Genomic DNA, 16,987 nt, shown 5'->3' on the forward strand with positions numbered 1-16,987 from the left:
AAAGGCACTGCTTACCTTTAAATACATATTTCAGTTTTTATGACTGTTCTGCAGCATGTCGGCACTGCAACTGTTGGCTTTTAGTTAATCACTGGGGGAGCAGAAAGCACAGCATAAAACCCCAAAAGAAGAAGCCTTTTGTGTAGTAGAGACAACACAGTGCAGTGTCAGCCACAAGTGACATATATGTGCAGCAATGGGAGAGGAAAAACAGGCATTTAACAGGCGCTTAAATGGACTTCCCCCATTCTGAACCTGTGAGAGTCTTGATTCTTTATAAAAGTTTAAAGTAGCAACATAACTGCTTCACTTAATAGAACTAAGACTTCTTCAGAGAGCATTTAGATCAATACAGGGCTCAGAAATCCATGTAATCATGTCATTTACTTTAATCCAATTTCCTATTCATATCAGTGAATTGTTACACCCCTGCTATGTACAAGCATGAGTTCAACCTCAATGTTCAACATGATGTTCCCCACAGTGTAAACAATTCCAGTATTTGACGTGTCTCCTTGTTCAGGCTTGCAACACACTGGTGGTCTCTCAAGGGTGTACCCTGCCTCTTGCCCAATGACTGCTGGGACAGACTTGAGCTTCCCACCCAACCGTCACCCTTAACTGTAGTAAGCAGTTCCAGGAAACTGAAGAATGGATGGAGTCCACTGTTGTGGTAGACCTTCATGCAGTTCCTTGGGCTGGGTGGCCCATGACACATGGTAACTTTTTTTAAATGTTCAGCCAGCATCTTAATGTGTAGTGTGACATCATGTGAGGAAAATAAATGGCTTTCAACCAGCAAGAAGCTGTCACGGGCATAACTTGCAGGCCACCAGACACTGATCAAAAATCCCATTAATATCAATATCGAACTGACATAAGACATTTCTCCTCTTCAACTACAGCACCATCAATTGTTTCTAATCATTTTCCATATACGTAAATACTTAGTGATATTTATAAAAGACTTTGGTGCATTTTCCCCAGGATACACAAGCTGTGTCTGGGTCCCGGTGACACTGTGTTGGCGTCTTTATATATCATGGTTTGTTGTACTGGAATAGTGACATTTGTGATACTGGGTATACACGCGATATTATGGTGATTGCTGATATTTTCTCAGGACTAGCTGAGGATATGGTGATGTCTTGCAACACAGCCTCAATGGGTAAGTGGGACTTGTTTCATGTCAAATATCCAAGGACCATCACCATTTGGCTTATAGATTGAGACAACTCAAAGATGGAAACCCTACTTTACTCACAAGCCAACAGAAAATCCTTTTGCAAACGTAACATGCCACTGTTGATGTGCAGAATATGGCAGAAGTTTTTCATCAACTATTTTTCCAAAATCCTGTGTGAAGAAACCCGACTACAACCACAACATGTGTTACAGTTGTTTTGTCATAGGTAACATGCAGCTTCTTGCCACAGATTTTCATGGGGAGACGAGACTGTGATATCTGTGGATGTAAACTAAGAAACCTGACACCAGAAAAACAAACAAATGAAAACACAGACAACATTGTTAGCCTAATGATGCCTTTACTTTTGTATTCCTGACATCTGATCCTTTGTTCCTTAAGATGAGGTGGGTGCAATTCATAATGAGAGTAATTTCTTCTTATAAGTGGATAAAACCACTGCACGCAATGATGAATAACAGACAATGATGAAATGTGAAAAATGTCATATCTTGACCCCATTAAAGAACAGTGCTCAGAAAGTGGAACGAGGCAATCAGTCATATTTAAAGCTCATGCACTAGTATTATCACAAGAAAAAAAAGACTGCTTCTCTGCTGCATGCATCCAGCATGAATTGCAATGGATTATTGATTTATCTTGCTCCTGAGGAGATTTGTATTTTTTATTTTATTTATACCTGTTTGTTTTTATTGTTTTCTGTTCTATTTTGAGCTGTATTTATGTGAAATATTTCACAAATAAAGATGTTAATAATAATATAAGACAAATAAAACAGTTGAGTATTTTTTCCACCCAAAAGAGACAATATTTGAAATTTGTTTTGATGTTTGTTACACATACATACATACATACAGGCTTTTTAACTTCCAAACCAAATGGTAAGCATGTACCGTAAGGGGTATCTGGTAGCTAAACAAGACAGATGTTTACTGCAAATCAGAGCTGCAGAGAATGTAGAAAACAGAGTGCTGAAAGACACTGGCTAAGATTTCTCTTTGGATTTACATTACAAACAATGTGCGAGTGGATGTTTGTGAAGGCGTGGGATGCTCCTGTTCACCTATAGCAGCATAACTTCAAAACCATCCACTACTGCTGCCTCAGGATTCCAATTAACACTGCAGGACCTCAAGCAGAACTGCAAGAAAGGCAACGTTAACCCATAAAAACGACCATTAACCACCAAGACAGAGATCATGATACAATGACACTCAAAGAAAAACAAGCAACAACAAATACAGTAACCAGGGTTTCTCACACAGTTTTGGGAAGATCTGGAAAATACCCCCATGGAAGAATATGTTGTACATTTTACAGTGAAATAGATCAATTTGGTGCACTTTGAGACAAACAGAAGAGGCTACAATTATGCAGATCATTGTGCTCTTGTAAACAATTTTGTGTTCAAGTAGTGATTTAATACACAAAGCCTCCATAGAAGTGACCCATACTGGAGGAAGATCGGGGCTCCTGTCTGGAGCTAGGCCTGGACAGAGGGTCCGTCAGGGAGCGCCTGGTGGCCAGGCTTGCCACGGAGCCTGGCCAGGCTCAGCAAAAAAAGGCAATGTAGACTTTTCATTTCCACACTGCTGGCTCACCAATCACAGGTGGAACCATTGGGGTCGGGTGCGCTGTCCCATGGGTGGCAGTGAAAATCGAGGGCCTCGACGGACAAGACCTGGATGGTAGAAGATAGCTCTGGGGGCATGGAACGTCACCTCACTGTGGAGGAAGGAGCCGGAGCTTGTATGGGAGGTGGAGCGGTACCAGTACCAGCTAGATGTGGTGGGTCTCTCCTCCACGCACTGCCTCTGGAACCACTCTCCTTGGAGTTTACAGTGGTAGACAAGAGGGTTGCCTCCCTGCGCCGTCGGTTGCAGGGATGGAAAACTCTGATTGTTGTTCACGTGTATGCACCGAACAGCAGTTCGGAGAATTCGGCCTTCTTGGAGTCCCTAGCTGGAGTCCTGCATGGGGCCACACTGGCCTGGAAGCACCTCGGGATCCCCTAATCAGAGGTGGTTAATATCCCAGGAAAGGGAAGTTTGGGGTCCCCTTCTGGAGCTGTGCCGGTGACCTGATCCCAGATAAGCGGTTGAAGATGAGTGATATTAGCTGTACTTGTATACAGTTCTGGTAAAAATGATTGGCACCCCTATACGGCACATCTCAGTCTCCTTGAGACTGAAATGAGGAATATCACTTGCATTGTGGGGAAGCATCAGCGTCAGCATTTTGGCAATGTGGTGCATTTCTGTGTGCATGATCAAGCACACAGGTGCCTGAATGTTGAGGAGCCCAGAAGCTGGAGAAGGCCAAGCAGACACCCACATTTCACCTGGCTGTGGCAGATAGATGGTTATTTTAGAGACGTGGGAATAGACCGGTTGTCTGCCTGTGTGGTTACCATTCATGACCCAAGGCAGTTACGTTGTGTAGTGGATGCGGCGAAATGCAGCACCAACACATGCTTCCAGACTTGGCTTGAACTATATAGCGCACAATTTTAAATGTGTTCAGAAATTAATGCAAACAAATCAATTTTAGATAATCAAAATATTTTAAAAAGCAAACACCGCGCTGACAGAGCGCAAACCTCCACCAACACCAGTTTCCAATTCCACAAATTTTTACCTTGGAAAAAAATTTCAAGGTCAAAGTCTTGTTAGAAGTGGCTTTTCACATGCTAAAATATAATATAAGATGTAGATTAAAGGGTTTTCCGCTAAATCTGCAATACGGATCAGATGCGGTTCAAACTTAGTCTATTCATTCAAAGTGCCAGTTTACACCTCAGTGTCACAAATAGCAGCAATTGAGGCACTTTGATTGAGATAATGCAAAATATACACCAAATGGGCTTTTTTTGGTGTGAAAGCACTGATTTACTTTCGATTCATAAAAAGGGTGGCAACAACCATCTCCAGCATAGATTTTACAGCTATACATTTTGCGTCAGTTCACGAATGCATTTTATTTTGTCATTTCTATTAAATACACATGGGCATTCTTTTAAATATCAATATGATAAAAAGTAGTTTATTTGCATTTCTGAAGAGGTTTTAAACAATGTGCTTAAAACATAGGAGTGTCAATAATTCTGGCCAGGACTGTAAATACAAACTGTGCAAAAAATAAAAATAAAATATGCTAGTGCAGCACCAGCGCATGCTTCCAGACTTGGCTTGAACTTGAATTTTAAATGTGTTCAAAAATTAATGCAAACAAATCAATTCTGGATAATAATAATAATAATAATAATAATATATATATATATATATATATATATATATATATATATATATATTAGCATCGTCACTGCCTTATTCAACTTTGTCATTGAAAGATTTACATTTTTAGACAAAAACTGTGATGGGAGTAACACATTTACTCAAGTACTACAGTTGCGTACAAAGTTTTGGTATTGTTACTTGACTTAAATATATCAAATTTATGTTTTATACTTCTGTGCCACTGCATCTCAGAAGCAGATATTGTACTTTTTTCTGTACTACAATTATCTGACAGCATTAGTTAATGTTTGCTTTGATTTATTAATTATACAGTTGTTTGCAAACGTTTGGGCACCCCTGATGATTTCTATGATTTTTCTTTATAAATCATTGGTTGTTTGGATCAGCAATTTCAGTTAAATATATCATATAGTAGACAAACACACCAATATTTGAGAAGTGAAATGAAGTTTATAGGATTTACAGAAAGTGTGCAATAATTATTTAAAAAAAATTAGGCAGATGCATAAATTTGGGCACCCCAACAGAAAAAAAAAATACATCAAAAAAAAAAAATACATCAATATTTAATAGATCCTCCTTGTTGGGAAGGTGTCGTAGCACAGAGCCACAACAGGGGGCGCTAAAGAACGGACAATGAATAAGCCAAAAAGTAACAATTTAATGTTGTGACAACACACAACTAAACACACAAAAATTGTAAAGTCAATTAACACCAGGTGACGTGTGGGCAGGCTCGAAGATAGAAGACCCCAGACGAGAGAGAAGCCGCGTCCCACACGGCTTCCACCACCAACGGTCTGAAGAACACCGGAGCCGCCAAGTCCCGCGTCCCCAGGTGGCCTCTGTCTTCGGCTGTCGACCCTGGTACTGCTGTCAGAAAGCAGAGACAAGATGAATGAGTGTGAGTCCGCACACTCAGTAGTCCACAGTCTGCACACAGTTAGGAGGGAGCACCTCCACCTCCAATCACACACTTGTGCAGCTCCTGATTAACCACTTATCTGGTTTGGGGTGTGAGGCGAAGCCGTCGCTGTCACACCAAACGCCAATCCCACAGATAAGGAAAGCCACAGGAAAACGGCTGCAACAGAAGTTCAGATTATTACTCAACGTATGAGTCAGCAGAGAAAATTACCTCTTGGTAGTCGATTTCTCGGCGGGGAGGTGGAGTTGCAGTCCGGCTTACGTATTGGTGTAGATGAGTGACAGCTGGTGCGATGAGTGACAGCTGTCACTTGTTCTGGGTCTGGCGCCCTCTCGTGCTTGGAGCCCGCACTCCAAGCAGGGCGCCCTCTGGTGGTGGTGGGCCAGCAGTACCTCCTCTTCAGCGGCCCACATAACACTCCTTTTGCAGAAATAACAGCCTCTAAACACTTCCTATAGCTTCCAATGAGAGTCTGGATTCTAGTTGAAGGTATTTTGGAGCATTCTTCTTTACAAAACATCTCAGGTTTGTTGGTTACCGAGCATGGACAGCCCGCTTAAAATCACATTACAGATTTTCAATCATATTCCGGTCTGGGGACTGAGATTCTGCCATTCCAGAACATTGTATTTATTCCTCTGCATGAATGCCTTAGTAGATTTTAAGCAGTGTTTAGGGTTGTTGTCTTATTGAAAGATCCAGCCCCGGCGCAACTTCAACTTTGTCAATGATTCATGAACATTGTTCTCAAGAATCTGCTGATATTGACTGGAATCCATGTGACCCTCAACTTTAACAAGATTCCCAGTACCTGCACTGGCCACACAGCCCCACAGCATGATGGAACCACCTCTAAATTATACGGTCAGTAGCAAGTGTTTTTCTTGGTATGCTGTGTTCTTTTTCAGCCATGCATACCGCTAGGTTAGGTCCAAATAACTCAATTTTAGTTTCATCAGTCTACAGCACCTTATTCCAAATAGAGATGGGACCGATCCGATCCCAGACCGGCATCGGTTTCCAATACCAATACCGGAAAATACCGATCCAACCATGCCATTTTCCAATACCAGAGAAGAGCCACTGTGAATCCTCTCAACTGCTGTTGGTTGCTCTCTGCTTGTTTATTGCTGAGCGGGAGGAGGAGAGGGGATGTTTTCTGAAGCCGGACTGTTTGAGAGAGCGCTCTTCCTCACTGTTCTAGCTGTGGGTAGTACTAAATTTCTACCTAGCTCTCAGCTTCAAATTGTCTGTTCGTCGAGCACAGATTTTCTGAAAAATTAACTGAATTGTTGCTGCAAATGTGTGCTCAAAAGTTAGCCGCTTCACTGTCCCGAGGCTGTAAAACACCAACTCAGCGTGCAGCCGAGGAGGAGAAGACGAACAGAGATTCTGTCCGCTGAAAGGGAAAATGCGCGTGAGTGTTGATGATATTCATTTTACAGTTGAATGGCTTCGTGTTTACCAAAAGTTTAAAGTTTGAGAGAGAAACGAAGGGAGAGAGAAAGCGAGTGAGAGAGAGACAGGCAGATAGAGAGAAAGGGAGGGAGACAGAGAGGAAGACAGAGAGTGAGAGAGAGACAGGCAGGCAGGGAGAGAAAGAGTGTTGTCTTTACTCTTTAAGTCTATAAAAATAAGGCTATAAAAGTCTATAAAAAATATAAGTACTTAATTCTTTCACCAAAACATCAAATCTAGGCGTTCATCAAAGATGCACCTTCTGGCAAATTCTAGCTCAATGTTCAGGTCTCCTTTTTAAGAAAATCCTCATATAAAATCAACAATAATAATAATAATAATAATAAAAATAATAATATTAAAGCAAACAAAGGCTCTGGTATCGGATCGCAAAAGTATCGTATCAGCAGGTATCCAAATTAAGGTATCAGGATCGGATCGGAAGTGGAAAAATTGTGGATCAGTGCATCCCTAATTCCAAAATGAAGCTGGCTTGTCCAAATGTGCTTTAGAATACCTCAAGTGACTCTGTCTGTAGCATGTACACAGAAAAGGCTTCCTCTGCATTACAGCATCTCCTTGTGCAAAGTGTGCTGTATAGCTGAACGATGCACAGAGACACTATTTGCAGCAAGATCATGTTGTAGGTCTTTGGAGCAGGTCTGTGGGTTGAATACGACTGTTCTCACCATCCTTCGCTTCAGCTTATCTGAGATTTTTCTTGGCCTGCCACTTCGGGCCTTAACTAGTACTGTGCCTGCGATCTTCTATTTCCTCACTATGTTCCTCACAGTGGAAACTGACAGCTGAAATCTGTGAGATAGCTTTTTGTGTCCTTCCCCTAAACCATGATGTTGAACAATCTTTGTTTTCAGGTCATTTGAAAGTTGGTTAGAGACTCCCATGTTGCCACTCATTAGATGAGATGCAAAGAGTGGAAACATCTGCAAATGGCCACCTTAAATACCCTTTCTCATGATTGGATTCACCTGTGTGAAGACGTAAAGGGTCAATGAGCTTACCAAACCAATTTTATGTTCCAGTAATTAGTGCTAAATGTATTCAAATCAATACAATGACAGGGGTTCCCAAATTTATGCACCTGCACAAGTTTGTTTAAATATTTATTGCACACTTTCTGTAAATCCTAGAAACTTCATTTCACTTCTCAAATATCACTGTTTGTCTGCTATATGATATATTTAACTGAAATTGCTGATCCAAACAACCAATGATTTATAAAGGAAAATCATGGAAATCATCAGGGGTGCCCAAACTTTTGCATACAAATGTATTATCTCTTGTTAATCTGAATCAACAACTATATCCTCAATCAGCATTTATTGGTCCATAGGGAAAAATTCACAAAGTCCTGAGCTGGATGTAAAGTCGCGCAATATTAAAGCGATCAAGACATTAAGCTACGAATAATCATAAAGCAGTAATATACATCATTTTGAATTGGGCGATTCTAATTTAAGTATACTTGCATAATCAATACAGCGTATTACTTGTAATAGAATATTTATACAGTGTGGTATTAGTACTTTTAAATCTAACAAATGGGGTACTTTTCCCAGCACTGGTTAAAAATACATAGATTATATGATATTTAACATTTCTTTTGCTGAGAATATACGGTAGATAATTTGATAATGGTAGCTACAAATAAGGTAACATATATTTTTAGGACTGCAATGAAAAGCAGTGTTCAAAAGTCCAGCTTATCGTTCTCATTCCTCATTCTTCCTGTCAAATACACCTGTACTGTAAAGCACATTCAAGTTTGGCTCTATCCATCTGTTTGACTGGGTCAGGGCTAAGCAGAGTGCGCAATGTGCACCAGAGCAGAGAGAACACTGTGGTTGCATTCACACAAAATCCTTTCTGCACAGGCTGTGAGGAGATGTGGCTTTTATCCCCGCTTTCTCTTTTGGTACATTTGAATGTAGCCGCTTCCATTCGTTTAGAAATTAATGTTTTCTGTCTCAGATTCACTTCTTTGAAAATGGCGCACTCACTCTCTTCCTGACTCATCCTCTATGCTTGCTCTTGAACCAGACAGATTTACTTTAATGTTACACTCTACATCGCTGTAATCAACCTTTATTTAGCAGATAAATAAAAGTCACCCCCAGTATGTGAGAAGTCAGATACAACAGTGCCTTTCCTCATTAGACCTATACTGTAAAAACCTTAACTTTTGTGATGAATAATATCATTAAGTTAAAGTTTGCAATGGTTCCTTCCATCAGTTAGAATTAGCTTTCTTTAAAATTGTTATTAATTTGCTAAAATATATCACTGATTTTATTTTCTGGCTTTTTGTGTCCCAAAGACGGAAAGCCATGTGCAAGATTTCTTTCAAGCGAATGAATAAAACGTCAATGGGAAGCAGTTTTTCACCAGGTAACATGATGTACAGAAATCATCACAACATTCTAAAATACACGACATGTACCTGTGGATGAAGTAAGAAACAGAGAGCTTGTTAAACAATATAAGAGATGATGCTGCTGCAATACTGGATTACAAAAAAAAAAAAAAAAAAAAAATGAAATGTCAATATTTAGCGTGACATACCATTCTGTCACCATTACTATTGGAGTAACAGTTTTTGCGAGAATCTTGCTAGAATGACAGTTCTCACGAGAACAGATCCTAATCATAATCCCTACCGTAAAGTGCATTCAGCTTCTGATGTCAATCAATCAATCAATTTTATTTATATAGCGCCAAATCACAACAGTTGCCCCAAGGCGCTTTATATTGTAAGGCAAAGCCATACAATAATTACGGAAAAACCCCAACGGTCAAAACGACCCCCTGTGAGCAAGCACTTGGCGACAGTGGGAAGGAAAAACTCCCTTTTAACAGGAAGAAACCTCCAGCAGAACCAGGCTCAGGGAGGGGCAGTCTTCTGCTGGGACTGGCTGGGGCTGAGGGAGAGAACCAGGAAAAAGACATGCTGTGGAGGGGAGCAGAGATCAATCACTAGATTGTAGATGGAAAAGCGCTATGTAAATGTAGTCCAGTCCATTACATCCTATCAGTTAATTGAAATGCTGCTATTTCACAATTCTGCTTTGCTGACATTCTGAAAATAATCACAAAACTTTTGCGCAAACCTGCAATGGAAACCCAGCTAACGACAACTACCACAGCAACATTACAGAGCTTACGGTCCTACACTAATAAAGGTAAACTAGCGCGTTGCCCGTGGGGATCCACGGGTTCGAGACTGGGTAGTGTTTATAAAATAGGTAGCCGGCTGCGGACATGTTTCAAGGGTGTTAATAAATTCCGCAAAGTTTGTATAATGATTTTAACTGAAAGTGCAGGAAAATAAAATGAGAAAGTTTTGTGAACAACTGTATTTATTATTTGGCACATTTAGTTGATGTCATGTTTTACAACTGGCAAGGTTGAGATATTTCCTTTGTTCAAAGCTTGTCTGGTTACCAGGGACTGATTAAGGATAATATCAACATCCATTGCTCACTGCTGGTATCTAATAGCCCTAATTTCTCCAAAATATGTGTCCTAACACATTTGTGTTTTCACGGCGTTCATCCTTGACCCAAAATGCATCAGCATACCAAATGGCAAATGTCAGCTCTGTCCAGTTTCTCTGTGACAGATATCACACACATACACAGAGGCCACTTGGCTTTTAATATATAGATAAAATTGTGTTTGTGCAAGTGGATGGTTGCAGTGATTGATGCGACAATCGTTAACTTTACTATCATCAAACAATGCTGGTGATTTGAATGCAGCAATGTAGTTCTGGTGCGCACAAGAGCTGGAGCAGGTGCTCATACACCAGAAAGTTGTGTGAGTGAGTGAGTCACAGAGAGAGACTTTGCAGAAACACAATGTTAAATACACTCAACAAAAATATAAACGCAACAGTTTTGGTTTTGCTCCCATTTTGTATGAGATGAACTCAAAGATCTAAAACTTTTTCCACATACACAATATCACCATTTCCCTCAAATATTGTTCACAAACCAGTCTAAATCTGTGATAGTGAGCACTTCTTTTTTGCTGAGATAATCCATCCCACCTCACAGGTGTGCCTTAGACTGCCCACAATAAAAGGCCACTCTGAAAGGTGCAGTTTTATCACACAGCACAATGCCACAGATGTCGCAAGATTTGAGGGGGCGTGCAATTCGCATGCTGACAGCAGGAATGTCAACCAGAGCTGTTGCTCATGTATTGAATGTTCATTTCTCTACCATAAGCCGTCTCCAAAGGCGTTTCAGAGAATTTGGCAGTACATCCAACCAGCCTCACAACCGCAGACCACGTGTAACCACACCAGCCCAGGACCTCCACATCCAGCATGTTCACCTCCAAGATCGTCTGAGACCAGCCACTCGGACAGCTGCTGAAACAATCGGTTTGCATAACCAAAGAATTTCTGCACAAACTGTCAGAAACCGTCTCAGGGAAGCTCATCTGCATGCTCGAGGTCCTCATCGGGGTCTCGACCTGACTCCAGTTCGTCGTCGTAACCGACTTGAGTGGGCAAATGCTCACATTCGCTGGCGTTTGGCACGTTGGAGAGGTGTTCTCTTCACGGATGAATCCCGGTTCACACTGTTCAGGGCAGATGGCAGACAGTGTGTGCGGCGTCGTGTGGGTGAGCGGTTTTCTGATGTCAATGTTGTGGATCGAGTGGCCCATGGTGGCGGTGGGGTTATGGTATGGGCAGGCGTCTGTTATGGACGAAGAACACAGGTGCATTTTATTGATGGCATTTTGAATGCACAGAGATACCGTGACGAGATCCTGAGGCCCATTGTTGTGCCATACATCCAAGAACATTACCTCATGCTGCAGCAGGATAATGCACAGCCCCATGTTGCAAGGATCTGTACACAATTCTTGGAAGCTGAAAATGTCCCAGTTCTTGCATGGCCGGCATACTCACCGGACATGTCACCCATTGAGCATGTTTGGGATGCTCTGGACCGGCGTATATGACAGCATGTACCAGTTCCTGCCAATATCCAGCAACTTCGCACAGCCATTGAAGAGGAGTGGACCAACATTCCACAGGCCACAGTTGACAACCTGATCAACTCTATGCAAAGGAGATGTGTTGCACTGCATGAGGCAAATGGTGGTCACACCAGATACTGACTGTTATCCCGCCCCAATAAAACAAAACTGCACCTTTCAGAGTGGCCTTTTATTGTGGACAGTCTAAGGCACACCTCTGTACTAATCATGGTGTCTAATCAGCATCTTGATATGACACACCTGTGAGGTGGGATGGATTATCTCAGTAAAGGAGAAGTGCTCACTATCACAGATTTAGACTGGTTTGTGAACAATATTTGAGGAAAATGGTGATATTGTGCATGTGGAAAAAGTTTTAGATCTTTGAGTTCATCTCATACAAAATGGGAGCAAAACCAAAAGTGTTGCGTTTATATTTTTGTTGAGTGTAGTTTTTATACTGTGAAAAAAAGTGAATTATTTTTGGCTTATTATAAAACGGTGGCGGGACAAATTAGGGTATGGATGGAGGGTCGCCACAGTCAAGGCAGATGATTGGAAATATCGGCAAGTGAAGTACAGGGATGAGAATCACCAGCCGATAGGCGATTTCCCAACTTTTGAGATTAATTTAGTCACCTGTCGATATCATTTCAAATCCGGAGAGAAAAAATTGAGGTGTGATGTGTGTCTGACAATTATCAAATCAAATCAAATCAATTTTATTTATATAGCGCCAAATCACAACAAACAGTTGCCCCAAGGCGCTAAAGTTCAAAAGACCTTTTTGAACTTTAGCGCCTTTGTTACGACTTTTACTTCCTCTAGATAGTCAAGTTTGATCGTCTTCTCGGCGCTCCGCCAGTGCCATGTTCCGACCCCGGCGGGGCCGATCTGAGGACCTCACTAAACCATCCAATCAAATAAACATATGGGAAGCCATCCCGGTGGCTAATTACGACATTAGTCACCGGGTGTCACTGTTACTGAACAGCGTGGTGTGCACGAGGCTTGCCGGTAGTAGGTAGAAGAAGAGCTGCTATGCTAAATAGCTTAGCACCTCATCCCACAATTTGTTTGTGTCCGTAAATGTAAATAAATCCAGTTAACGAAAAAGGTTGGGTAGTTCATGACGGGAAAGGGGTACCATAAGCGGTAAAAATTTTACTTTTTCTGAAAAGCATCTCTCGTGCCAAATCTCGCATGCATGAACTGCATGTTATGGGATGCATAATAGCGGCAAGCAAATAAAGTTTGAAAGTTTGGACAGTTTTTGTGAGGAAAATGGACTGGAAAGGATAAAAGACGAAGATGGCAAGTGTGTACGAGAAATTGCTAAAAATTACAGAGACGTTTGCATGGACATGGCTGGAAAAAGTAATAATACTGACAACCTGCAGCCCTGATGTCAGACCAAATATCTACTCCTGATGTAAGTTAGCAAAAATGAACTAAGAGGATAAGAAAAATACAAATGAACTAAGAAGATGGGGGGAAAAGGGGTTGAACACATCAACAAGGGACATGTGTGGACCATGTTTCTCCAGGATTCAACATAAATTACTGAATAAGAGTAAAATACTACACAAACTAGCTAGAACTGTCTGTACAGGATTTTTTGTTATTCTTCAATACTGTAGATAGTGTCAACTTGGATTTTACATTGGACTGAGTGAAAATAAACATGCCTGGTTTTAGTAGTTGTACAGGCCAGCTCCTGTTGATCACGTTGACGTGTATATTGTTGGACCAATCCACTGATAGAACAGACTCGTGTGACACCTGATAATCTCCCCCCCCAACAAAAACCCCTGCAGCAGTCAGGAGTGGAGGTTGTGAAATCTCAATTTCATCTACGCTGTACTCAAAGACAGAAATATGGAGCCACTCAAGGAGTTCAACGTCTATCACACTCTTGTAACCTTAAACAAAGACATATCTCATCTCCTTGTACCAAAACAAGCCTGGAGGAGGTAACAGCAGAATGTCTCCACTGTGTCAACTATGCGGTTTTCTCGCCAGCTCCAGACGTCTTTCACCTCACTGTCTCTTTCCCCCCTCTTCCTCTGCTTCGTTTTCTGCCGATAACCTCTTGTGCTTTGTGCTGTCTCAGCCTTATCTACATATCCCTCTGTCACATGCACTCCATCATTCCTCCCCCTCCTCCTGCTGTTTTTTCTTACCTCGCATCTCCCCTGTATTGGGTGAAGCAGCCAAGGCGCGGTGGGCGACAGCTCCTCCATACAATGGCCTCAGTATTCTTATTGCTTTTTACCTGTCTGCAGGAAGCCCTCAGCCCATTTTGCATAGCAATCTTCCACACAAGTAAAACAAAACCTGAAACAGCATGCATTCACAAGGGTCCCTTTGTTCCTGTGTGCATTCTATTCAACTCATCACAATATCAGATTTGTTAGCACTAAAAGCAAAACAGTTGTGTTGAAAATAGGTATTTTTGTACAGAGTTGTTTTTATATATACAGTGTGTACACTCACTATGTTGACGGTGTACGTGCTCTACCTGTGTACAGCAATTTAATAGATACATACAAAATTTGTTTAGGAAGGAGAGAATGACACAGAAATACAAAAATTCCCCACATGCTCAAAATAGCAACAAAATAAATTTGCAACCCATTTGCAATCTGCCATCCCTACAGGACATATACACCTACAGGGCCCTGAGGCGAGCAAGGAAGATAGCGGTTGATCACTCTCACCCAGGACACAAACTTTTTGTCAACTTCCCTTCTGGCAGACGGCTGAGGTCTATCAGGACTTAACCTCTAGACACAAGAACAGCTTCTTTCTGTCTGCAGCTAGACTTATAAATAATGCCAGAGACCCCCCATTTACCCCGCAAGGCGCTCATTACACACCAGGATCAACTAGGGGATTAAAGACCTTGCAGAAGGGCCCTTAGTGATTTTCCAGTCAGGCTGGGATTTGAACCAAGGATCCTCTGGTCTCAAGCCCAACGCTTAACCACTAGACCATCACCTCCCCTATGTTATATTTATTTGACAGTGAACATAGTTTTGCAGAGTTTGCCCAGATCACCCAAATGAAGCATCATTGTTTTTCCTAATTAATACCTCATAGTAATATAATACCTGTCACCTGCTTGATGGTTAATGGATAAAGCATTGATCATGGATTAGGTGCAGGTGTCTGTGACAGAGAGTTTCTGCACATAAAGGCATTAAATCAGAGGTAAAACCTGACTGATTGTTTCACATTGGCTACCTTCTAAAACTCAAACAACACCATCATAGCACAGCAGAAAGGACTTTCTATGAATTTAGCTCAATAGGAAGAAAGAGTGAGTGAGGGGAGGAGATTTTGGAGATCAGTGGTGAATCCATGAGAAACAGAAATTGTAAAACTAAACAGTTGTAAAATTAAAATCACAGCTATACAAAAAGGATTAGGCATGAATGTAGGCAAAGCAGACAGATAGTACTTCCTTCTCTCTTCGTCTCTCTCTACATCCAGTATTTGTGGTTTTTGAAGTTACATGTACACATATTTTTATTGTCGTGTTTCTAATGTTGGGGTCAGCAATCTGTATCCATCTGACAATTTATTTTGTCCAAACTGTGGCAAATAACATTGTGTATCGTGGATAATATTATCATGGATGATATTTGTTCCACTGCCTATTTTTGGAATCTAAATATCCATATGTTAGGTAACAGCATATGCTGTGGTGTGCACATGTGCTACACTGAATTCCTGTCAATCTCACCCCCAGGGAAACATTGTTGCAAAGAGAATTCTACATACATAAAAAAAGATACAACTTATACTCCAGTGTGACTTATATGTGTGCCTGTCAATGCGTTTTTGGACAGGTGTGACTCCAGAAAATACTGTATCTTGAAATGAGCTTATTTTTCAGTACAGTGGTCCCTCATTTATCGCGGGAGTTACGTTCTAACAATAACCCGCAATAGGCGAAATCTGTGAAGTAGTCAGCATTATTTTTTACAATTATTATAGATGTTTTAAGGCTGTAAAAGCCCTCACTACCCACTTTATACACTTTTCTCAAACAGTCATTAGCATTTTCTCACTTTTCTCTCCTGTGTAAACACTCTCAAAGTTCAAACCTTAGTAGAAAAATTAGTCCAGTATTATAGAATAAAACCAAAGATCAAAACCTGTTTTCAGGCCCAAACATTTGCTTGAGAAATAAATCAAAATCAAATCAAATAAATTTTATTTATATAGCGCCAAATCACAACAACAGTTGCCCCAAGGCGCTTCATATTGTAAAGGAAAAGGCATACTATAATCACAGAAAAACCCGTCAAAACGACCCCCTGTGAGCAAGCACTTGGCGACAGTGGGAAGGAAAAACTCCCTTTTAACAGGAAGAAACCTCCAGCAGAACCAGGCTCAGGGAGGGGCAGTCTTCTGCTGGGACTGGATGGGGCTGAGGGAGAGAATCAGGAAAAGACATGCTGTGGAGGGGAGCAGAGATCAATCACTAATGATTAAATGCAGAGTGGTGCATACAGAGCAAAAAGAGAAAGAAACACTCAGTGCATCATGGGAACCCCCCAGCAGTCTAAGTCTATAGCAGCATAACTAAGGGATGGTTCAGGGTCACCTGATCCAGCCCTAACTATAAGCTTTAGCAAAAAGGAAAGTTTTAAGCCTAATCTTAAAAGTAGAGAGGGTGTCTGTCTCCCTGATCCGAATTGGGAGCAGGTTCCAGAGGAGAGGAGCCTGAAAGCTGAAGGCTCTGCCTCCCATTCTACTCTTACAAACCCTAGGAACTACAAGTAAGCCTGCAGTCTGAGAGCGAAGCGCTCTATTGGGGTGATATGGTACTATGAGGTCCCTAAGATAAGGTGGGACCTGATTATTCAAAACCTTATAAGTAAGAAGAAGAATTTTAAATTCTATTCTAGAATGAGTATCAATGTTTGTTTTATCCTGTTTGTCTCTTTTGTTTGTTTTAACTTTGTCTCTTTTGCTTCCTGTCTTGGCCAGGACTCTCTTGGAAAAGAGATTTTTAATCTCAATGAGCTTTTCCTGGTGAAATAAAGGTTTGAATGAATGAATGAATTTATCCAAGAAAGCAGAACACAAAATCACAATGTCCTCTGGACGTGT

The 16,987-nt window shown here is 41.2% G+C and overlaps 1 protein-coding gene and 1 long non-coding RNA gene across 3 annotated transcripts in view; one reads left to right on the plus strand and one right to left on the minus strand.

The window, feature by feature from the left end:
• gstcd (glutathione S-transferase, C-terminal domain containing) overlaps positions 1-16,987 on the minus strand; it is a 269,292-nt gene that overhangs the window by 192,556 nt on the left and 59,749 nt on the right. The gene's annotated exons all lie outside the window — the stretch shown is intronic.
• The window catches only part of LOC117526200, a 28,760-nt gene continuing 18,217 nt past the window's right edge, over positions 6,445-16,987 (plus strand). The window contains exons 1-2 of the long non-coding RNA XR_004565228.1: positions 6,445-6,605; positions 16,659-16,664. This is a non-coding gene — a long non-coding RNA (uncharacterized LOC117526200). The remainder of the gene's footprint in view (positions 6,606-16,658; positions 16,665-16,987) is intronic.

This window comes from Thalassophryne amazonica, chromosome 15, assembly GCF_902500255.1.
Source record: "Thalassophryne amazonica chromosome 15, fThaAma1.1, whole genome shotgun sequence".
Taxonomy (NCBI): Eukaryota; Metazoa; Chordata; class Actinopteri; order Batrachoidiformes; family Batrachoididae; genus Thalassophryne; species Thalassophryne amazonica.